Source organism: Lampetra planeri, chromosome 45 (genome assembly GCF_965212315.1).
Source record: "Lampetra planeri chromosome 45, kcLamPlan1.2.h2, whole genome shotgun sequence".
In the NCBI taxonomy this organism is placed as follows: Eukaryota; Metazoa; Chordata; class Hyperoartia; order Petromyzontiformes; family Petromyzontidae; genus Lampetra; species Lampetra planeri.
In genome coordinates this window covers 1,319,052-1,344,200 of record NC_136151.1, presented here as the reverse complement: position 1 = coordinate 1,344,200, position 25,149 = coordinate 1,319,052, and the positions used below count along the sequence as shown (strand labels likewise).

Here is a 25,149-nt window from a genome sequence, read left to right as displayed (position 1 = left end):
AGTTACAGAAAGTTACTTCTTGCAATGGACATATTTCTGGTTTTACGGACAAATTCCAAAATAATAACGACCTCGTGACTTCCTATAAGAAACTTATCTGTAGAGTATTTATGTGTTTTCTTGACGTATGTTCAGTACCCAAAGATCTGTTACCTGTGTAGTAAGCGACTTCCAAGACACGCCATGCAGAGGGCTCCTTATTTATTTCTCACACTTACAGGCACAAATCACTGAGCGACATATATATATACGGGGCTATGCATTGCTGACCCATCCACACAGCCCCATCGTGGGCGTCTAACTATATAGCTGGCTGACTAATATAGCGATGACGAAGATGGGAGCCGTACAGATGATCGGCCATGCGGCCGGACAATGAAGAAGATATGATGGCGAAGACAGCGACAGCAGCCAAGACCCGGACCCCACGACAGCCTTGAACCTTCGGTCACGTCCTTCTTATATACTCCTCGGCATGGCCAGTCCCCGCCTCTGGCCACGCCCTGGCTACACCCCCTTCTAGAACCTTCGAGCCGGTTCCCGAAGCTTCCCGACTGACTCAACCTTTAACCTTTAGCCCACTTACGCTTCGCTTATAGTTGGTTATTATATAACGCACCCATACCCGTGATTATCCCTCCTGGCCAGCAGATGGCACCCTGTCATTACACCTGTACAAATAATTTTGAATAATAGGTTACATGAGGATATGTTTAATTATGTAATCAAGGATGAGATATATATTACCTCAACAGTGTGTCCAGTTGAGTGTTGTATGGCTCGTTGTTTTGGCCACAGTTGGTCTTCTCAGGATACATGACTCAGATCCACAATCGTCACTGAGTCATTATGATTCACCACCCACAGCCCAGGATATAAAGAGAGTAACAGTGTCATGGAGTCGGTGCTGTAAAACGACAGGAGCCCCATGTCCCAGTCTAGATGAACCCCGACTCTCAGCGGTGGCTCTGGCACAGACAGTGATGTCTCTAACCCTACAATGCCACACTGAATAGCTGTTGTGAGGGGAACTCAGAACTAATCTGTTTCCGTGGGATCATCCCATACGTGACCCCAGTCCGACATATCCCCGTGCCCCTTACGTCCACCTCCCAGTAGTGCTGACCTGACAAAAAGCCCTCAGTGCACAGGGCTGGCAACTTCCTATCAAATATCTGTTGGTGAGGGAGGTGACTCAAATAAATGCAGATCTGTATCACTGTCTTGAGATCCGAGGAAATCTGGAAATCTTTATTGGCAGACGTTGGGTCCAGAGTTGGTGCAACGGAAATATTAATATTTGCAAAATAGTCACAAAAACGCATGCATAATAGCAACACAAGTGGTAAAAGTATAAAAATAAAACATAAACAAAAATTCAGGAAAAATGTGATAAGAACATAACATGTAATAAAAGCAGACATCTGATATGTATAACAATATATGCTCAACACGTAGGCTTTTGCGACCAATATCCTCCATGAGTGTTTTTTTTGGGGTTAGATCGCACAAATATATAAATGTGTCATTAAATCCAGCCACCACCCGACACAGCCAACTAGTAAAGGTTGTCACGTAAAAGGAATATGCCAATTTGCCACGAGTATAGCACACCGGTGTGTTGGAGAGCCAAGCCACAACATTTACAATCTGAGTACGAAGTTTCACCAGTAATTACAACTAGCTTCATCAGGCGACAGCCAGATTTGTGGAGAAGTCCACCTGTTTCGTTCCACATACAAATTAGCACAATACGTAACGAAACAAATACAGCCCTAAATCGGTAGGACCTCTTCGTTCATCAAAAACTCTGAACATCTCATAAATATAATTAAATATATTAAGCTTAACCCTAATGATATTCTCGTAAGTGTTGTTGTGACTTCTCTGTTCACGAGGGTTCCGGTCAACGAGTTAAATTACACTACACTCTGGTAACGAACAAAGGTTTAGCCAAATATATCCCAAAACTAGCTGAACAATATCTAAAGAACACCTGCTTCTTGTGAAAAGGTGACTTCTATAAACAAAAGGAAGAAGCAGTAATGGGCTCTCCTTTGTACATGGAAGATTTTGAAACAAAAGCAATAGCTTCAAGCACACTAAAACCCGATGCTTGGTTTAGATATGTGGATGACACGTTGGTGGTATGGCCACATGGCACAAATACATTTAAAACATTTCTAAATCATCTTAACTCGCAAAACCCATCCATCCAGTTCACCATGGAAGTGGAAGCTGACAGAACTCTATCATTTTTGGATATTCTGCTCGGGCGGGGTCGAAATGATAAATAACACACAACATTTGCCGATAGAAAACGCATACTGATGCCTCTCTGAATGCAGAGTCACACCATCATCCCTCACAGAAATCTGCTCTTATCAAGATGCTCATTCGTCGGGATGAGAAACTGTCAGATGTGACAGTCTGAGAAGTGAAATTCAACAGGTTAAAGAAGCGCTGCAAATGAACGGTCACAATGATGCACAAATCAACAGGGTATTGAATTCCAAAACCAAATCAAATAACACGAACATTGAAACTGCCCAAGTAATCAAAATACCGTACATTGCAGGAGTAACTGATAAACTAGCCAGATGTTTGGAAAAAATAAATATCCGAGTCAGATTTGGCATGGTACATAAAATACAGAAGTTAATATCTGAACAAAAAATAAATTACCGAAGCTATCAACAGAAGGTGTGTACAGGATTAACTGCACGTGTGGCAAATGTTATGTTGGGCAAACAGGACAAATGATCAGCACGAGACAAAAAAAACATCAGATAAATATTAAATTATCCCAAATGCAACTGTCAGCAGTAGCAGAACACGCGTGCCAACACGGACACTCAATTGATTTTGATAATGTTGAAGTTCTGTGCTAAACTAGCCACTACTGGCCAAGACAAATTAGAGAATCTATCGAAATATAAATAAATAAAAGTAAATTTAACCGTTTGGATAGCTATCACCATAGTGCTGCGTGGAAGCGAATCAACAAATAATACATCGTTTGAAAGCATGCTTATGAAGGGGACCATACTTCAATAGGGATTACCGTTGGTACGGCTATTTTAATACACACAATGGACAAGAAGTACAAGATCAAAGGGCTCGCATAATGCGCATGCATAATGTACTTTGACTCATTACTCACCCCCCCCCCCTTCCCACTTTACGCAAGAGCACACAAGTGTGGTCACCACATCTACGCCTCTATATAAGGAACGAGACAGTGGGACTTCTCCACAAATCTGGCTGTCGCCTGATGAAGCTATTTGTAATTACTGGCGAAACGTCGTACTCAGATTGTAAATGTTGTGGCTTGGCTCTCCAACACACCGGTGTACTGTACTAGTGACGAATTGGCATGTTTTGTTGACAAGACAAACCTTACTAGTTGGCTGTGTCGGGTGGTGGCGGGTTTTAACGACACATTTATATATTACGCGATCTAACCCAAAAAAAACCATTATGGATGATATTGGTCGCGAAAGCCTACCTACGTGTTTAACTCATCCAATATTTTCATAGCGTTTGAATTTAGTTCAATGTTACGCCTTTATCACGAGGGGGCGACACAGCACCGCTCTGATGACATTTGACGTGAGATGTATTTATTGTGATTTTTGTTTTTAAATCTATTTTGTTCTTGCACATGGCATTATATTCAGGAGCGAGCGAAGGCAAGGAGGCTTGAATTCCAAATAAACTTTTGAACAACAAATTTCAGCCTACGAACTTGTGTTGAAGTTTCAATGATTTATTTATTTTGAATATTTCTGGCACATTCTCACATGAACTAGGACTAAACTCTTTTATTTACCTGGTAAGGCCCACTGAGCAATGTAGCCCTTTTCAGAAGCGAACTTGCCACAAATGATAGCTCAACGAAATGCCTTATCATCATGTGGGTAATTATAGCAGCCAACGCATGTTGATTCGAAATGTATAGAGAAAATTCAGATGACTCGGAGAAAATCTACGTGACTACGGAGAAAACATGACAACGCTAAATATACAGGCGTCAGAGTAGGGATTAAACCCACGACCTCCTGCATACCATGTGAGGGAGATAACATCTCGCCACAATGGTGCCCCTTGAAATATGACCATTCATTAAACATGACCAGCGTCATCACTTAATATATTGTCAAGTTTGTATTTTTGTTGGTGGAAAGTCTCCTGCCTTACACAGTGTGGTTATCCGGAGATGTTTCTAGGACAGTCGTGGTCAGTATGTGGATCGCTAAACAAAATAGGAATCCTTGACGAGATCAGAAAGGTATTGTGGTTCATTTGTGGCAAGCACTTTCTCTGTAATGAGTGCGACCTTATAATTCATGTGATCGGCAACCGGAAGCCAATGCAGCTCGGCGAGCACTGGACGAACATGGTCGACTCTTGCAGTAAACTTCCAAAATACATAAGTATACACATTCCTTTACATCCACAACATTTGCTGCTTTCCATGATTCCTTCTCTTTCAATGTTCTCCCTTAGCTGGAGTTATGGCTGATTAAATCCGTCTGATATTATGGCTGTACATGGTGGTCCAGATGTCTTATGAACCCCATTTAAGTTTAATTTTGTTTTTTATATATTTGTAAGTATGATTTATTTAAAACAGAAATGAACATCCAAATGAGGAAAAACAGACATGGTCGGGGTCAATTAATTGGGGGGTCAAAAAACATCTGGATCACCCTGTACATGTGCGACCTGATGTCACTCGCAGTGTTGTGTGCCCTGTAAGTATGTTGAACTTATTTTGCACAATGAGTCGCCACAAAAAGCAGTTCTAAACAAATGAGTTTTCAATCTCGATAATGTATAAGTGCGTACCCCCAGTGGCTTCCTAATATTGGGATGAAGCGCGTTCCAGGCGGCCACAGAAGCGCATCTGAAAGTGCGCGATGCGGTGACTGTCTTTGTTCGATGGCTAGCCAAAAGCCGCTTCTGCGAGGATGACCAGAGTTTACTTGATGGTTTATGCTCATTAACGAGATCAGCAAAGTATTGTATATGTATGTTGAACTTCTTATGCACCGTATGTAGCTAACCGTGCTGATTGGAGGTGCGGGAACAATTACCCGGGGCTGCCCGCCCCCTGAACCGATTGAGCGACTTTTTTTCGGAAATGTTCCACTGTCTCTCGGTCACAAAAAGAACTCGAGTGAATCGCTGCATTAGAGTCGTAAAGTCAACGCTGACATGAGCAGGGCAGGAATTTGCACTGTACATCTGTAACGCCAGAGTTCAAGACAAAATAAAACAACATTAATATTGGTTAAGTTATAGGCCTGTGTCACATTGTCCATGATAACACGTAGGCTTATCCATAATCAAAGTTTTTCTGGATGTGCTGAAGTAGTAATTGGCACGTTTTGTTTACGTGATACACTTTACTAAATGGCTGTATTGGGTGGTGGTGGGTTTAACGACGCATTTATATTTACGCGATCTAACCCAAAAAAATCGTTATTTTTTATTGTCCATGATGTTAATTAAAAGAAAATAAGTTTGGTAAACTACCCAGATTAAGCTACTATAACCCTACGATCTAAATGGCCTCCCTAAAAAAAGCTTATATCTGCTTTTTTCCATGTTTTTATGTTCCGGTAAGATGAATATTTTTTTGTTCGTGGTATTTAGAGAGAGAGCGAAGTGAATGCGTTTTGTCTCTCGGGCTCAGGGGTTGGGGTGATCTGCCAAATATGTTTGCATCGGCTGCGTCCAGTCGGCAACTTGTGGATCCGAAACCGCATGGACTGCTCTTTAAGGACTACTTTGTAGCTCTTGAAATATAGTTTTTTTTACCGCAATCGAAAAAAACTGGCTCCAGTTTACCATGGTAGTCCAGTTTACTATCGGAGTCCATTTTAACATGGAAGTCCAGTTTAACATGGGCAGGAGTCGGCAACCTGTGACTCCGGAGCAGCACGCAGCTTTTTAAGGACTGCTTCGTGACAGTATTTATTAAGGAGCACCATTTCGTGTTCACATTGCATTCCGGCTCTTGCAATTTTGAGGTATTTTTTTTACCAAATTCGAAAAAATTTCACTTCTTTTTATTTTGGTTGCGGAGTGGTCCGCCGGCCAACAAACTTCGAGAAACATTGAATCTAGAGGGTGTTTAGGAACGCTGGTTGTGCCGACATTTTCCCCCAACAAACCACAAGTGGCCTGCTAATTGATTGTGGTTTAGCCAGTGACACAGTAACTACATCATCAGCTCAGGGGGTGCGGCAATCAGTCTGGTGTGGTCCCAACCTTTGATTTGTCTCGCACGGTCGCACCTTGGTCATTATATATCGTGGCTCTTCTTGCCTAATCACATTGTAGTGAGTCCAACTGAGTCGCAGACGTTGTCTTCGGAGCAACACTATTTATTACATCAACTCAACACAACATAATGTAACCTACACTCGGGTGTTGAACGCCCATCTAACTACGCTATGGCAGAACTAGACACGGTTCCGCTATCCCGGTCGGGACCACGAGCTGGGTCCCGGACCGCGTGGCTAGAGGCTTATTCAACTCGACGTGGATCTTCTTCACCAACAACCCGAAGAACCCCTCGCCCCTCAAGGGGCCCCCGCTATATCGGCCCGGGCTGGTGCTGGCTCTGCCCCTCGCCCCGCCCACCTTCTAGATCTCTCGAGCTCCTTCCCGAAGGCTCCCGAGAGCTCATCTATACTACGTGACCCCCCAGCGGCCCCTGTCCACCGGTGGCCCCCCTCCAATATCATCCAGTCACGTGTCGGCAGGTCAACCAGCGTATCATGCCCCAACGTAACTCTGGCTGGCTGACACTCTCTCTTGCTCCCTCACCGGGAGCCTGCACCGTACACTGTACATGGTGCCTCTGTACTAATCAGTGCTCACCCAAGCCCTGCTAGGGCTGGTACTACGCCCAGTAACCGGACTGCACATGGCAACATATTATCCGCCGTGGTCTCGCAAGCCCGGCACCACACAGTGACATTCACAGTACAACATTATGACACGTAGGCTTTCGCGACCAATATTGTTCATAATCAACGATTTTTGGGTTTAGATCGCGTTATTTATAAATGTGTCGTAACCCTCCACCACCCGACACGGCCAATCAGTAAAAAAAAAAGTGTCACGTTGACAAAAGACAAATAGTTCACTGCTTTAGCCCACCGGTGTGTTGAAGCGTGAAACCACAACATTTACAATTTGAGTACGTTTCGCTGGTAATTGCATCCAGCATCATCGGGCAATTCGCCAGAATGGTGAGGCTCTGCTGTGTCTCCCGTTCTTATATAGAGCAGCAGCAGGGTGACGTCATCATTAACTCATTAACTCATCAGGTGCAAAGATTTGAGGGGGGGGGGTTATTGTAATTATATACTTGATTAGTAATAATGCTATTGTTACGATGCGAGTTGTAGATTAGTAATCATTTGGAATGTGTTCTATTGTGATTATGCTACATTAATAATCAGTTAGTGCTTGTTTCCCTTATAAGGAATTGTAATGCATCTTATTTAATAATACGCTTCCAGGCCGCACTAAGCCTGTAGCTGTCTGAGCGATTAAAGTTATTTCTGTTTCTCTCAATCTCAATGGATTCTCTAATTAGTATTTGCCAGTAGTAACTAGTTTTACACAACACTTCAACGTTGTCAAATCAATTGAGTGTCCCTGTTGGCAAGCATGTTCTGCCACTGCCGACAGTTGTGTTTGCGATAGTTTAATATTTCTCTGGTGTTCTTTTAGTCTTACACTAACGTTACGCCCTGTCTGTCCAATATAGCATCTGCCACATACACAATTAATCCGATATACACCTTCTGTTGATAATTTAGGTAATTCGTCTTTAGTGCACGTTACTAGTTGTTGAATTTTGTGTACTGTACCAAATCTTACTGTAATGTTTTGCTTTTGCAAAACACGGGCTAATTTGTCAGTTACTCCTGAGATAAATTGTATTTTTATTGTTTTAATAATCTGATCACATTCAGCAGTGTTGCTTTGCGATCGTGATTTGGCATTTAGTGCTCTGTTAATTTGAGCATTATTGTAGCCATTCTGTCTTAGTGCTTCTTTAACATGTTTAATCTCTCTCACTAGACTTTCATCATCTGACACTGTTTTAGCCCGATGTATGAGCGTCTTGATTAGAGAGGATTTCTGAGCTGGGTGATGATGCGATTTCGCATTCAGATAGGCATCAGTGTGCGTTTGCTTTCTGTAAACGCTGTGTGTTATTTTACCATTTAGGCCATGCCCAAGTAAAATATCCAGGAACGGGAGTGTGTTATTCACCTCCATTTTCATGGTGAACTGAATGGCCGGGTTTTGTGCATTGAGATGATTTAGAAAATCGTTAAGTGTATCTTTACCATGTGGCCAGACAACCAAAGTGTCATCACCCAGCTCAGAAATCCTCTCTAATCAAGACGCTCATACATCGGGCTAAAACAGTGTCAGATGATGAAAGTCTAGTGAGAGAGATTAAACATGTTAAAGAAGCACTAAGACAGAATGGCTACAATTATGCTCAAATTAACAGAGCACTAAATGCCAAATCACGATCGCAAAGCAACACTGCTGAAAGCGATCAGATTATTAAAACAATAAAAATACCATTTATCTCAGGAGTAACTGACAAATTAGCCCGTGTTTTGCAAAAGCAAAACATTACAGTAAGATTTGGTACAGTACACAAAATTCAACAACTAGTAACGTGCACTAAAGACGAATTACCTAAATTATCAACAGAAGGTGTAAATCGGATTAATTGTGTACGTGGCAGATGCTATATTGGACAGACAGGGTGTAACGTTAGTGTAAGACTAAAAGAACACCAGAGAAATATTAAACTATCGCAAACACAACTGTCGGCAGTGGCAGAACATGCTTGCCAACAGGGACACTCAATTGATTTTGACAACGTTGAAGTGTTGTGTAAAACTAGTTACTACTGGCAAAGACTAATTAGAGAATCCATTGAGATTGAGAGAAACAGAAATAACTTTAATCGCTCAGACAGCTACAGGCTTAGTGCGACCTGGAAGCGTATTATTAAATAAGATGCATTACAATTCCTTATAAGGGAAACAAGCACTAACTGATTATTAATGTAGCATAATCACAATAGAACACATTCCAAATGATTACTAATCTACAACTCGCATCGTAACAATAGCCTTATTACTAATCAAGTATATAATTACAATAACCCCCCCCCCTCAAATTTTTGCACCTGATGAGTTAATGAGTTAATGATGACGTCACCCTGCTGCTGCTCTATATAAGAACGGGAGACACAGCAGAGCCTCACCATTCTGGCGAATTGCCCGATGATGCTGGATGCAATTACCAGCGAAACGTCGTACTCAAATTGTAAATGTTGTGGTTTCACGCTTCAACACACCGGTGGGCTAAAGCAGTGAACTATTTGTCTTTTGTCAACGTGACACTTTTTTTTTTTACTGATTGGCCGTGTCGGGTGGTGGAGGGTTACGACACATTTATAAATAACGCGATCTAAACCCAAAAATCGTTGATTATGAACAACATTATGAATTATGCTAACGGTCTAGAGCATTTAGTTTTATAGGGGCGCTCCATCTTCGCAAAATGTAGCCACTACAGCCCCATAGTACCTCTTTGCAATATTACGTTACTGATCGAATTTTATTAAAATAAAACGTGGAACGTATATGAAAATATTTTAATGAAAATACATTTAAACCGAGTTTTAAATAAACTAACAAAAAGCGAAACCATTTTTATTTTACCAGGTAAGGGCCACTGAGCTATATCGCTCTCTTTTCAGAAGCGACCTGACCACAAATGATAGCTCGCCGAAGTGGCTGGGCATGTGGACATTTATAGCAGCCAAATACCCTAAAAACGCATGTTTCTAACAGTGCGCGTGAAAAAAAATCCACGGGACCATGGGGAGAACATGCAGACTCCAAATATACAGGTGTCAGGGTTGGGATCGAACCCACGACCTCCCAGTATACCAGGCGAGTAGTTAACATCTCAACACCGCCGCGTCCTGAGCTTTTGTTCTTTAACACTGTTGTTGAGAACAGATCTCATGGTGGTTGTCAAGGGAGTCCCAACTCGTGGCTTTAGCCAGAGTGAGGCCAAGGCACCCTCTGCTCCCACGCTCGTTACCCTCCTGGGTTTAGCCATTTACACTGCACGCGTTGGAGGACAGAAACGCGTATAAAGCTTCAAGTGCCGGGAGATCAAAGTGACAACCTCTGGAAAAATGTTCATAACGGGCGTAGCATATTTGGCGATCTTGATGATGTTGTGGTGTTCTTCACTGTAAAAAAGAAAAAGTTAGTTCAACTCAAATTTTCAAGACAACCGACTGCACAGAATTTTTGAGTTGAAGATATCAACTTAATTTTTTAAGTTTTGAAGAACAACAATTATTAAGTTGCGTCAGCTAAGTTAGTTCAACTCAAATTTTCAAGGTAACCGACTGCACAGAATTTTTGAGTTGAAGATATCAACTTAATTTTTTAAGTTTTGAAGAACAACAATTATTAAGTTGCGTCAGCTAAGTTTTTCAAGTTCGTACAACTAAGTTTTTTTAGTTCAAGTTACTGGAACTTTTAAGTCTGTAAAAGCTTACTATTTTGAGTTTAAATTACCCCCCCCCACACACACACACACACTAAATCATCCACTGACAGTAAAACTGTTAATTTATGCATGTTTATTTGAACGACTTTGGCACAGCTTTACAATTCCATAATGACATCAGTATGGGCATTGGGCAATGTAAACGAGTTATACCCAAAGCAAATACATCTTTTTTTTTACTTTCCGACTCTTGTTGAGACCTTACAAATAATGCAATATTGTCAAAGATGACCGATAAACAGTTGTATAGTGCCTAAGTATTAATTCAGAAATGTGTAAATCCCCAGCTGAAAAAGCCAAATTGTCTAAACGTTCTGAATTATCTGAACTTTGAAATTAGCCAAAAATGCAAACACGCAGGCTATAACAGTAATTGTGAAACACAGCTTGCTTCTACTGAGAAACAATCAATATTCTCGTGACAGTTATATGACAGCTACAAATAACAGATTTTTTTTTAGTCAAAATAAAAGAACAACATAAAAACTATAAGGTGGTCCATGTGAAGACTTACAAAATATCCAAACATAAATGAACAAACATGATAAAATAAATCTTCCCCATGGAAAATGAATCACTGGTTTAACAGCTTGGTCTTGAAGCTCCGGACACGCTGTGAGCAATTGGTGGACATTTCCATGAAAATGTGCTGGATAGTTTCACAGGTATACTTGATGTCTTTTGGGAACTCCATGTTAAGGGCATAAAGCAAGCCAAAAAGATACGCAAGCGCAGTCGGGGTGTCTGGGATGTCTTTCAGGACAATGGTTTCCTCCAACACAAGGGCAATATTAATGACTGTGTCGTCATCATCATCAAGCACTGTGAGGACCCCCATCTTGATGCCTTTCACCTGTTTGTCATCTGCATCAGTTGCCTGACAAAACAAAAACACCACTGAAATAATGTCCTGTAGAAAACTAGTCAATAAAGAGTGATGTCTATTTGTGTATGGCCTCTTTGCTATACAACACTACTAAAAGCTGAAGGTCTTCCAAGCTGCACTCACCAGGCATCTAGAGAAAAGCTTCTCAGTATTCTCCCGCAGAAATATGGGAAGACCTTCCACAGCTGCCTGTCTGCGATGACTTGTGATGTCAGATGTCTGTTTTGGAAGAATATAAAAACAAACAAATACTTTTGTTTAGCTCTGTGAAATGTACTCCTGTATGTGCACTTGGTTCCATTTGTATTCCCATCTCTACAATTGTGCATGTAGGCAGATAAAATAATTGCAGGCTCTGTTAGTTTGTTAGTTTTTATTTTTGTCTTTTAAGGATAAGTTCACTATTTTGCACTTTGAGCCCTTGCACTTTTATCTTGGCTGAAATAGAGTGTTTGACGAACACTCAACGAACACCACTAACCAATCGGTGAGTTGCACATCTTTGAAAACGAACGTTTAGGGTTGATTTAAAGACAGGTTTGTGAATGCATGTAGCTAGCCATTCTGAAGCATGGCAGGGCCGATTCTAAATCAGCCAAAAGCTCAAGACTGGACCAATAGTCAAAATTCGGGTGTCAAACACTATTTCATCAACCCACAGAGGAGGCTCAAAGTGCAAAACCGTGAACGTATCCTTTAAATATTACTGTATTAAATAGACAATCAAGATGGAACTCGCTCACCAATGTAGCTGATGCAAAAAAATTATTAAGTTATATTCCATCAAAAGTGCAGAGTGCTAGCTTGGTAGTTCCTTCTTGATTAATGGTTTAAATATTAGTGGACAAACTGAAGAAAAGGGTAACACTTTACAATAAGGTTCATTTATTAAACATTATTTAATGTATTAACTAACATGAACTATACATTTGTTATAGTATTTAATAATCTTTGTTAATGTTAGTTAATATGAATAAAGCTGTTCATTGTTTGTTCATGTTAGTTCACAGTGCATTAACTCATGTTAATAAGATTTTAATAAAGTATTAGTAAATGTCGAAATTAACATTAACAAAGATGAATAAATGCTGTATAAGTGCAGTTCATTATTAGTTAATGTTAACTAATGTAGTTAACTAATGTTAACTAACGAACCAAATTGTAAAGTGTTACCAAGAAAGGGCCTTGTAGTCAATATAACAACCTGTTTGTCAAGCATTTCCAAAAGGGTTTCCATCTCTCGACTAAAGGCGCACTTCCTGGCACGATACAATTTCAGCAGACGAGGGGTCAACATCTCAAGGGCAGCTTTAAATGTTCCCATCAGGTCCTTGGTGGTCACACGAGTGAACTCTTGACAAATCTGAATTAAACAAATGCAATACAAATACAACAAGCTGATAGTGTGATTTCATTGTTATAATTAAGACTGCAAACTCAAAGCCATAATACAAATTAACCTACATACACTATCATGGAAAAAACATAACACAAATGCACCAAGTTCAAGAAAAAAAAAGATTCCTTACCTGTTCTTCAAGAAATAGACCGGGCCACCTCTCCAGAACCTCTGAGACCATGGGCTCCATCTCTACAATCTCCATTCTCCTAAGGGAGAATGTGATGTCCATCTTCTGTTTGATGAACTCCATGTCCTTGTTTTTCTTCTTCATGGCTTCAACCAGGGAAGACCTCAGGTCTTCCAAGTCATCCTGGGTGTAGCTTTCAGGATGATCTGGTACATGGTTGACCTCACCTCGTTTTGGTTTTTTCAAGGAAAACCTTCCCTCCGGACCACCATCCCCATCATCATCATCTCTTCTTTGCCTGTTGACACCATGATCATCCGCCTCCTCCCTTCTTGATCTCCTGTTGACACCAACCTCATTACATCCAGCTTGACGTAGTTTTGATCTGTAGTTCCCCATCTTGTACTTTATGCTGGTTGTCCATCCCGCATATCCAGTACCACCACCAGGCTCTTTGAGGCAGGGATGTTTGTTGACAAGTTCAGCAGCAACAGAATCAAACTCATGTTTTTCAGGGTAGGCTTTCACAGAAAATATTTCTTGTGCCAACTTGTCCAGAATCTCTTTTTTCACATCTCTGGTTACATGTAAACCCTTCCCTAATAATTCAAACGTGTCATTCCCCTTGCGGAGTATCAGTTCCACATCATATGAGAATTCTGGTACTGGGAACGGAGTGGGCCACTGTGAAACATTCCTCCTATATGTCCGCACAACTGAAGATAAGCTGTGGATTGAGCCTGGAGATCCAATGATGGCTGTGTCAAGGGAAGAGATGGAGGATGACCGAGTTGGTGTTGGAGGTGGTGGTGATGGCATGTCCTCATCGCTCCACAGAATATGCAAGACAGCCTTTTCTGAAGGTAACTCTGCTATGTCAATCAGGTTGCAAACTGCCTGGCCAAAGTCTGAGTCTTCATACTGTATACAGAATTCACCCACAAGTTCAAGTTTTTGACGCAGTTCATTGTACAGTTCCTCTAAAGTTTCAGGAGCTTTGGTCAGCCGAATCTTACGGACGAGTTTGGGATTTATGTGGACCAGAAGCAACAAAGCCTGTGAGGACAAAAGAAGAACAGATATTTGCATGACACTTTAAACTGAAGCCATATACAGTCATGGCCAAAAGTATTGGCACACCTCAAGAATTGTTGGTTTTTAAGCAAAATTCGCAAACTTTTGAAGGTTTTTTGATAAAATAACCAAACCAGGATATTTTCAATAGCTCAACACAACTGAAACAACAATTGGTTTCCCCAAATGTAACAGAATATATCACCAAAATACTGTGGAAAGTGAATACTGCATGGTCGAAAGTATTGGCACCCTTCACAACAAGTGTCTTTTGCCGTGATAAAAGCACACTTTTCAGTGTTAAAATCCAGTGCTAAGGTTATGGGTAGTCAGACGTCAGCTGTGGTAGCACTCCTGAGAAATATCAGCCCATTTCTAACGGACAAAAATCTCCAGTTTACTTACTATACATCTGTTGGTTTATATGGACAGTATAAGGTTTTCTTCAAGTAGAATCGACTTTATTATCCTTTAGAAATGGGCTTATACTTCTCAGGAATGCTACCACAGCTGATGTCTGACTATCCATAACCTTAGCTGTGGATTTTAACAATGAAAAGTGTGCTTGTATCACAGCAAAAGACGGTTATTTTGAGTGCCAATACTTTTGACCATGCAGTATTCACTTCCCGCAGTATTTTGGTGATATTTTGTGTTGAATTTGAGGAAACCAATTTTTGTTGTTTCAGTTCTGTTGAGCTATTGAAAATATCCTGGTTTGGTTATTACATTAAAAACACCTTCAAAAGTTTGTGAGTTTTGCTCGAAAACCAACACATCCGGAGGGGTACCAATACTTTTGGCCATGACTGTACCTTGAAGACTTAAAATCAAGTCATTAACACATGACAAAATTATGAAAACATACAAACAGAAAGGTGCTTACCATTTCAATTTACTGCAGTAGCCAAGCCCTTGGGGTCACCATCAAAGTTCTACCAACTTGGTATGCAGCCAATGGGTGGTAATCGTTCAAAGTCTCTGGATCCAGGATCTCTACATCTGAGTGACAGTTATCAATAAGTTGGTAAGACCGATAATGTTCCATGTACCAAGATGATAATCTTGCGGTGACAAAATACACTTTACACCACTTGTCCACCAATATGTGTAGTATTCTAAAGAATTCTGGCAGTCCACTGCATTCACCCGCAGACACTATCATGTCCCTCACATACTGGGTCCCATACAAATGTACTTCTTTAGCAAGAGACACATCATCTTCATTTGGGTACTTCTTTTCTAGTCCTGTCCTGAGCTTTTCATCTAAAGATGATATTTTCACTCTATCTACACTACCAACATGCAATTTTGGCTTGAACAATTGCTGTGTGTAAAGAAGATATGCCATGAGGTGTTGATGCTTAGTGGAAAGGGTGAGTAGTACATTCTTAAAACAGCGAGCATCATTGATTGCCTGTTTGAAAAAACTATGCTTAGACTCAAATCTAAACGTCCACAGATCCACTAATGGCCCAAAGCACCGTGTGAGATGCACATAGTGATCAATGAAGTGATGCTTTGGTTTCAACTTAAATTCAGGAAAGGTGTCAGTGAGTAACTGGCGATGGTCAGACAATTTATTCCCCAAGTAACATAATGTTCCCTCTGATAACGTAGTAGACACCGTAATCTCCACAATCTCTTTAAGGTCCATTAAAATTTCCCATGACTGCTCTTGTTCAGGTATATAGTTCCCGATCAAGAGAGGTAGCAAACGTAAAAGTGCCCAGTTTTCATGTCCGTTACCGTTTACCTTTCCAGATACAAGGCTTGTCTTTGTAATTGCATGTGGCTTGTTGACCAAATCAGAGAATTTGTATGGAAACTGTTTTATGCGGTTATTCAGTCCATCGAATGTAATGAAACCTTTTCTAATCAATTCTTTTAAACACAAACTTAATTCCGCTGCGACAACACCTTCAAATAGATCATGCAAAAGATCAGGGGGAAATCCAGTAACTGGGTGGAAGAAAGACAACTTACTTAAAGCACAGGATGATTTAACACCATTCACACATGGCTTAGGCTTATCACTCAACTTGAGTTGTTCCACAAAAGAATCGTGTTGCGTAGCAGTTCTCAGTGGAAAGTTCCTTGGCTCACAATTTCCAATTTGGTCTCGACTGATGCAACAAAATCTGCAGAATTTTTCGACATTTAAAGCTTCCTGAAAACCTGCTAAGCTATGTGCACCAAGGTTATCAGCACAGACACAGAACACTGTTCCCTTTACAAATGTATCTAGAGTCTCAATATACACTCCTATCTTTTCAAGATATCCAAGATCCTTAATCAAAGGATAAAGAAAGGCATCATACCCAAATTGTCTGACATCGACAGTTTTTCCAAGACAAGCCAGTTGAATTAGGGGGAGAGTAGAGCGAAACTTGCTTGGTAAATTCAACAAAATCCAATAGACAGCAGTAATTTTATGGATTTTTTTTGAGGACCCCAAAGGATTACATAGTTCCAGGTCATCTATGTAAAGTCCTATAGAGATACTTGCATCTTGCACACCCAGAAGACCATTGTCTTTGTAGTACTGTCCGTCTCGAAAAGAGCAAAATTTACCTGGGTTGTCCCCTTGACTAAACACCAACTTCTCCACAAAATCTGGCTGTCTCAACAAAGTCCCAAGAACCTGGAGGATTGAAACATAAACAAATGTTTGTTTATGGGTTATTTTATATGTATACTCAGTAGGCTGAATTACAGGGAACTTATCTTTAAAAAAAAGATTTCTCCTGTGATCAGTGGCCAATGCACCCTTTCCTTGAGTGCTTACAATTAATGGATTTGTTTCCAAGACAGCATCATTAATCTTATGGAGAACGCTATCATCTAATTCAATGCCGTGTTCTGCAAGCACTGCTTTGATACCTGGTTGCGAGTGGAATTTTGAAAGATGTAAAATATCATTAAACCCCTCAACTATTTTCTGTACAGCGTGTCTACTAACATGTAATTCAGTTTGCATACGTAGAAAAAATCCAGCAGCCCTGTGTTCAAGAGTCTCAGCATCTACATACTCCTCCTTTTCTTGGACATCTGAATTTCCAGAACTACCTGGAAGTGTATCTTCCTCACTACAGATACCTAATGGTTGGTCAGAGGAATCTGTCTCAATGGACACAGGTTCATTTTCTAAGTCTGCTCTTAAACAGGTTCTGATATCACCATGCTTGTGTTTCCTACTTTTGTGTGAACTAAAAGTCTTTAGATTGTTTGTTTTAAAACTACATCTCAAGAAGGGGCAACACACAGTCTCATGTTTTTTTAAATGGCGTCCAAGGTGTTTGAAGAAAGACTGTTGCGTGCAGATTTCCCGGAATTCACATAGATTACAAAAAAAGGTGAATTTATCATGTATTTTGGCTGTCCTAAAATGTGATCTGGTCAAATGTGACTTTAAGGCGCCAGGTGTTTTAAAAGTACATACACAGTCACCGTAAACACACGGCCAGTAAGCTCCTCTACCGTGCCTGAGCCGATGGTGCCTAAGCAGACGTTCTTGACTGGCACTGGCAAAGCTGCAGAAGCGACACTTCATAGAAAACCTAGCACAAAAATAAGAGGAGAAAATTAACACAGTGACATACTTCGCAACCGTTCACATTAATGCTGTTGAGCTTCAGGGCTAAAACACACAAAGGTAGGGCTGGGTATTGTTCAAAATCTTTCGATCCGGTGCCAATTTCGATACCTCAGTTTCGATACCGGTTCCTAGCGATACTTTTTTCGATACCAATTTTATGAAATCCATTTTAAAAAGATTACATAACTAGGGATGGGAACCGAGAACCAATTCTTCTTCAGAACCGGTGCCCAGTGAATCAATTCCTTGGAACCGTTAGCATGCCTGCTTAACAATTCCGCGTATCGGTTCCGCTCGTTGCAAATGTGTCATGATGTCACACACGCGCTGCATTGTTTTGATTAAGAACGTGGCAAACATGGCAGAGGCAGAAGTTCGACGCAGAAGTATAATGAGGCCTTTAACGGGACGCCATGTTGCTTTCCGACAAGCCATCGCGTGCTATCTCACACACATTCATACACTCACTCACTCTCATGCGCACACACACACACTTGCGCGCGCACACACACTCTCTCGCGCTCACTCACTCACACACGCGCACACATACACACTCACTCACTAGTGCTCACGCACACACTCTCGCTCACTCACTAGCGCACACACACTCTCTCGCGCTCACTCACTCACACACAAACGCACACATGCTCACTCACACACACACTCACTTTGAGAAGTAGCTCACCTATACTTTTAGATTTGTTCTGAGGTTGCTACACATAATTTGTGTATACAGTATGTGCTCTGTCTTCTGATCAGATATTAAAGCGAGTTAATACAAACAAACACATTTGTACTTATTCCCTCACCCAATGAGAATCGATAAGGAATCGGATCGATAAGCAATCGTTAAATCCTTATCAATTCCCATCCCTATACATAACACATTACCTCAGAAAAACTTTGGTTTTATTTTTTTAGTTTGACTCATGCTCCTTAGCCAGTGCACAAAGGAACACATTTTTTTTATAAAGAGCTCATGCTCACCAAAACTGATTTTTAAAAAATAAAAAAATACAGTAAAACTTAATATTGTGAAATAGTATTACAATTTAAAATATTATTTTAATATATTTCAAAATGTCATTTACTCCTGTGATATCAAAGCTGAATTTTCAAAATCATTACTTCAGTGTCAAATGACCCTTCAGAAATATGAAAACAGTTTGCTGCTTAATATTTTGGAAACTATGATAATTTTTTTCATGATTATTTGATGAATAAAAAATTCAAAAAAGATTTATTTAAAAACGAAATATTTTGTAACATTACACGTTGTAATGTCACCCTTTGATAACTTTAATGCATCCTTACAGAAAACAAATTCTGACAAACCAACACATTTTTGAACGACAGTGTGTAACGTTACATTCAGTAGGTTATTTATTGAAATATAAACACTGGAGTGATCAACAAGGTATCTCTTCATTTACCAGTCGAAGACGGAGCAACTTTCTGCTCTTATGTTTACTCCGTGCACTGTCAAGGTCTTCATCATATTTGTCGTGGTACCGGTCTTTGCAGCAATTATTTTAATGCGAATACTGAATCGCGCGCTGTTGGCATCGAGCCTGGAGAAATGTACCCACACTTTTGATCGACTTTTCCACATCTTTAAGGTATTATGTGCGTGTGCTCGCGTCTCATATGAATATGTGCGCGGAGAGTTTGTGTGTGTGTGCTTGCGTCGTCTCATATAAGTATGCGTGTGAAAAGTTGTGGGTGCGCGCGCGCGTCTCATAATATGAGTGTGCGTGAGCGACTTTATGTGTGTCGTTGTGCATTTCATATGTATTTGTTTGAGCACTGACGTTGACGAGTTAACTCCTTAGGTAACGTTATCGAATTCTGGAACTGGAACCGAACCACATGTCATTTTTAGATAAAGTTACTCGATAGTATCGAGGCAATTCGGTCGGTAACGTTACCTAAAAAGTATCGAACTCGGCAACTTACCCAGCCCTACACAAAGGTCGCATGCTAGAAGCTATATAAATCTAGTTAACCGTATCAAACCGAAGTTTTGTATCAAAGTTTTAGCACGTTAGTTCTACCTTGATCACGAGCAGCAATGTGAACTGTTACCGCCGGTGCTTCGGTTTCAGGTCAATGAGCAAAGCAGACGTGCATAAAACAATGCCATATCATTCATCGAGAATAACAAACATAACGGCAACACAAATCTTTCAATTAATATGTGGACAAGAATTATATTGAGCTTAGCTGTTCAAAATAAGCTACGTTAGCTTCTAACCAATTAACGTTAGCAAGTGTGGGATTTTGTATTGCCATTAACGCCTCGCCTGGTTATGATTTATCGATTTTGTTTCGCGCAATGAAATGTAATACAAATACCAAATGCATATACATATTCATATGATTAGCTTACCTGTTAGAATGAATGTTGTTTATCTTCGGCCAAGAAGTCAGAGAAATTTACCGCTGGCATCGTGACAAAATGGCGGACGCAAACTTTCAAACTGTCGAAGAGAGCTCCTGGCAAAATCCTTGGAAACCCCGTGGCAGCCGGTTGCCATGACAAATTTCAAATGAGCATGCGCAGATAAGTTGACCTCACTTTAACTGGGTGTCAACTACAACTTAAAAATAAAATCAACTCAATTTATAAAGTAAGATGAACTTTTACTCAGAAACGTCTGAAAGTGAGTTCAAGTGGCTTACAACAGATAGTTCAAGTTCCAACTAGCAATTTTATTGTCAGTGAATGCAAAAATCTTAGTAAGGTGAACAATTTTGAGTTGTCATTTTTACAGTGTTCTTGCTTACGGCTATGTAGATGCAGAGCAACAACTACAATTTCACATCCAGGTGGTGAAGCCGCAGCTGCGTTGACAGTGGTGCACGAGGACAGCAAACAAACAACCCCAACACATACGTTACTAACAACGATGCTGCGGTATTTAAGAATTAAATAAATATCAGGGCACGTTTAGGGCAGCATTTTCCAAACTCTTTTCTGGCGCGCGAACCACTCAACCGATTCAAATAATGTCTGTGGAGCGCATAGCCCCGACTCCTATTGACAAAACGCATTAAGTTATCTCTAACTACCAGTCATACTAATCTTCTTTTCTTTTTTCTTTTTTTATATATAAAAGTCTCCACGCGCTCGCGCTTGCGGGGGATTTGGCTCTCGGACGGTAGGCTGCACGTAGAAAAAAAAATGCCCGATAGCATGTCCTAAGCCCCGCGGTGGGAATAGGCTATTCCGTTTTCCCATCCGTAAACTTTAAAGTAGTTTAATTAACACATTTGTGCCGTTTCTATTATTAATTATTTACTTATTGCGCGACATCGACCGTACCAACTGACGCAAATTGCCTTGGGGGGGCGGACCCTGCCAAGTGATGCGCGTTCGCTCCAGCTCACGGGGGACATTTTATTTTAAGCGTTTAACTGGCAATACATACACACATAACGCTGCAGATATTTCTTAACAGTGTGATGTCCTCTTTCCCAAACCCCCAACACGATGCGTCCAGTTTATACTGCTCGGGGGGGGAGGGTAGCGGTCCAGCCCCTAGCCTGGCAACGTGCCAACTCCACTGCCTCGCCAATGTAGGCCAGGAGGGGGGCTACGCATGGCACAAGGCCTCACTCAACACGCCTATGGTAAGGACAAATTTCCAAGCTTCTTACACTAACAAATCAAGTCCAATGTTTTCTATTATTAAACACATTAGTTGACAAACATTACTATAATAATGTTTGTGTGTAGATAAGAACTCACGTTGATTTCTTACTATTATCAAACAAATACGTTGGGAGATATTACAATTATAATGTTTGTGTGCACAAAACTCTTCATTTTTAGCTTGCTAAATGTTCCCTTTTTTGCTGCGCTTTTATGACGCTGCGACGGTCTGCCAGTCTGTGATCTGGCCATGTACGTCCACGTGTATGTGTGTGTTAGTCAAACATGTGTATGTAAGTCTATACATGTGTATGTAAGTCTATACATGTGTGTTTCACTCGATGTGTATAAGTCAATGCGTTTGTGTGACTCCATATGTGTGTGCTCATCCATGTCTGTGTATTTCAAGTAGCTGTCTGTGTCACATCTGTATGGGTGTAGGGCTGTGTGTGTGTCAGTCTATCTATGTGTGTCTAAGTCCATGTGTGTGTGTCTTAGTCCATATGTGTGTGAGTAAGTACATATGTGTGTTTACATCAATGTGTGTGTGAGTCCACGTATGTCTGTGTGTGAGTCGCTGTATGTGTGTACGTCGATATATGCGTGTGTAACTCCATGTGTGTATATCTCAAGTGGATGTCTATGTGTGACAGTCTGTATGTGTGTGTACGGCAATGTGTGTGTCACTCTATGTATGTGTGTGAGTCGCTGTATGTGTGTACGTCCATATCTGTGTGTAACTCCATGTGTGTGTGTATCTCAAGTGGATGTCTATGTGTGTGTCAGTCCATATGTGTGTGTGTGTAAGTCAATGTGTTTGTGTGTGTGAGTCCATATGTGTGTGTGTGTCTGAGTCCATGTGCGTGTGTGTTAGTTGCTGTGTGTGCATGCCTCCATGTTAGTCAGTGTAAGTCCATTTATTTGTGTGTCTTAGTCGATGTGTGTGCTTGATTGACCTGCTCAAGGCCTATGATACCATCAGTAGGCCTGGCCTCTGGGTTGTTCTTCGTGCTTTCCGAGTCCCTCACCCACTGATCACCATCCTTAAGGACCTTCATGATGGTGGGCGGGCCCGGGTAAAACTACGTGGCCGGGAGTAAGAGCCTTTCCCTGTACACCTTGGGGTGCGACAGGGATGTCCTCTGGCTCCCACATTATTTAACATCTATTTTGATCACGTAGTTCATGAAGCCTTCAATAGCTGTACCGGAGGAATTTCCATTTGGTACAGATACAATGGGAGGCTGATGGCTGCCTGGGTGCGGTCAAGGGATGGCTCCCTTTTGCTCAACCACGTTATGTATGCCGATAATCTGCTAATTGCTGCTCACTCGGAGGAGGAGTTCGAGGTGCCGTTGCTGAACCTGGAGCTTGCCACCAAAAGGTGGGGCCTTACCATCAGCCCCACCAAAACGAAGCACCTGCCTGGGTATTTTGTACCATCGGATACTCCATCCCCACAACTCCCAATTGGTGATGGGGCAGTTGTGGAGACAGTGGAAAGTTTCCCATACCTTGCCAGTCTGCTAATGACCAGCTCTGGTTTAACAGCAGAGGTCTCACTCAGAATCAGTTGAGCCGCATTATCTTTTCATTGGTTGTGTAAAGCTTCAGGTCTTCTCGGCCACGGTCATTCCCTCCCTTCTCTATGCTTCTGAAACTTGGACCCCCCTAATGGAACATCTTCGCCGGTTAGAAACATTTAGGATGGCCTACCTACGATGCATCCTGGGTTTAACCAGGATGCATTGTGTGAGGAGCTCACAAATCCTTGAAAGATGTGGACAAAATCCCATCGGTGAGCTCCTTCAGCAGGCAAGGCTGCGTTGCCTGAGTAATGTAGCCCGCATGCCTAGCCACCGCATGCCTAAACAGCTTTTGTTTGGCCGGATCGTAGGGGCTAAACGGCCGTGGCACGGGCTGGAGAAGAGATGGAATAATGTGGTACAGGAGGACATGGAGCTGAGTGGACTTGCCGATGACTGGTACCAGCCATGTCAAGATCGGCCTCTGTGGAGGAGGCTCCTGAAGGACGCTACTGGCCAGTTGGAGGCAATCGCCCTCCAACAACAACAGAGGGCGGAGGAGCGACGCTCACAACAACGAGCGGAGCGCCGGGCGGCTAAAGCACATCAAGTTGCCACAGTAGGGGCCACAGGTGGTGCATCAGCCAGTAGTCTCAGTCAGTCGACCTGTGCCATCTGGGTTTGCCTCGTGACCTCCTGCCAGCAGGTGTTCGACACTTCACGTGGCCACAAGGTGCACATAGCCTGGCACAAGCGTTGTGGTGACGTCACCGTCACTTAGTGGTGAATGGCGGTTGTTGTTGTTCAGTCTATGTATGTGTGAGTGCATTTGTGTGTGTAACTCTATGTGTGTGTGTCAGTCCCTTTGTGTGTGTAACTACATGTGTGTCTGCCTTTTTCGCCCGGGCAACGCCGGGTACTTAACGCTAGTTATTAATATTAGTGGCATATACAAAAAATACACAACGATAAGGTTTTTTAGGGGGATTATTTAGATCTTAAGGTTAGTGTAGTTTAATCAGGGCAGTTTACCTGACCTTATTAATAATTAATGTCCGAAACAAAAAGGAATAAGCATTGACATTATGTCCGGATCAATCTGCATTTGCATCACAATCCGTGGGCCACCTTGAAGACAGTCAAGAACCAGTGATGGTCCGGGAACCACACTTTGAGAGCCACTGGTTTAGGGCAATGACCTTTTTCTTCACAGCACATGGAGAGACAAACTATATATAGCCGACGTGACCCGTATTTGTACAATAATAATCGTTCTGTTTAAGGTCACTCGCGGTCTTATTCTGGGGTTTGGTGATCTCCAACGCCCACAGCGGTTGATTGGTTATTCATGCAACATCCAAGCAGCGTTGCCCCACCCTTACCATTCTTCACTAGGCGCTGCGGCTATCTCTACGCCACACCTGCTTGGTGGTGACACCTCGGCAGGAGAGCAGCATGGTACCAGCCTCAGCTATTCACCACGGAGCCTCGTAAGTTGTTGTTTTTTTTAGTTGCGAAGCCGCTCTATGCCGACTTGATTCTGTCTGTTTGTTTGTAAGTCTATTTGTTTGTCTGTCTTGTTGTCTGTCTGTTTGCCTGTTTATCTGTCTGTATTTTTGTTCGTACGTTTGTCTGTTTATGGAAAAATTCTGAAATCTCAAAACAACGTATGTATGTTGAACTTCTTTCGCACCGTACGTAGCCAACCGTGCTAATCGGAGGTACGGGTGGGAGAACAACAGACTAAACGCAAAAAACAGTTCTAAAGAAATTAGTTTTCAATTTAGTACAGTGGTGTAGTATATAGTGGTGTAGCCTATAGTGTAATATATAGTGTAGTGTACAGTCATGCAGTGTGTGGTGTACAGTGTACTGTATAGAAGTATTATGTTATAATTATATTGCATCGCCCGCACGATGCTCATGGGGGGTGCGGAGGAAGGGCAACAAACGAAACAAAAAGCCTCGTTCAAAAGAAATGAATTTTTAATCAAAATTATTAAAAAGTATAGCTCCAGTGGCTTCCTAATATCGGAAGGAAGAGCGTTCCAGACGGCAACAGAAGCGCATCTGCGCCGTGCGATGCAGTGAGGTTTGCATGTAACTCCCACCTCTTTCGAGACGTTCATTCGGCCTGCGTTGAAGAGGAACCCACAAATTCACTCCAGAAGGAGGCTCCGTATATACCCCTCGAATGGAAGAGAGCCTTCTGCCAGCAGTAGTGGCGTAGT

At 41.7% G+C, this 25,149-nt stretch overlaps 1 long non-coding RNA gene across 5 annotated transcripts; it reads right to left on the bottom strand.

Annotated features, from left to right (window-relative positions):
• Positions 1 to 10,708: 10,708 nt before the first annotated feature.
• LOC144732975 (uncharacterized) lies at positions 10,709 to 20,508 on the bottom strand. Of its 5 annotated transcripts, none has more exons than XR_013588294.1 (7): positions 20,127 to 20,508; positions 16,714 to 17,699; positions 15,026 to 15,141; positions 13,066 to 14,121; positions 12,741 to 12,899; positions 11,660 to 11,755; positions 10,709 to 11,527 (listed from the first exon to the last, which is right to left on the bottom strand). It is a non-coding gene; the product is annotated as an uncharacterized LOC144732975 (long non-coding RNA). The 5 variants fall into 5 exon arrangements; XR_013588293.1 differs by having other exon boundaries at positions 15,026 to 16,783; positions 17,582 to 17,699; XR_013588295.1 differs by having other exon boundaries at positions 17,582 to 17,699.
• Between the last annotated feature and the right edge of the window lie 4,641 nt (positions 20,509 to 25,149).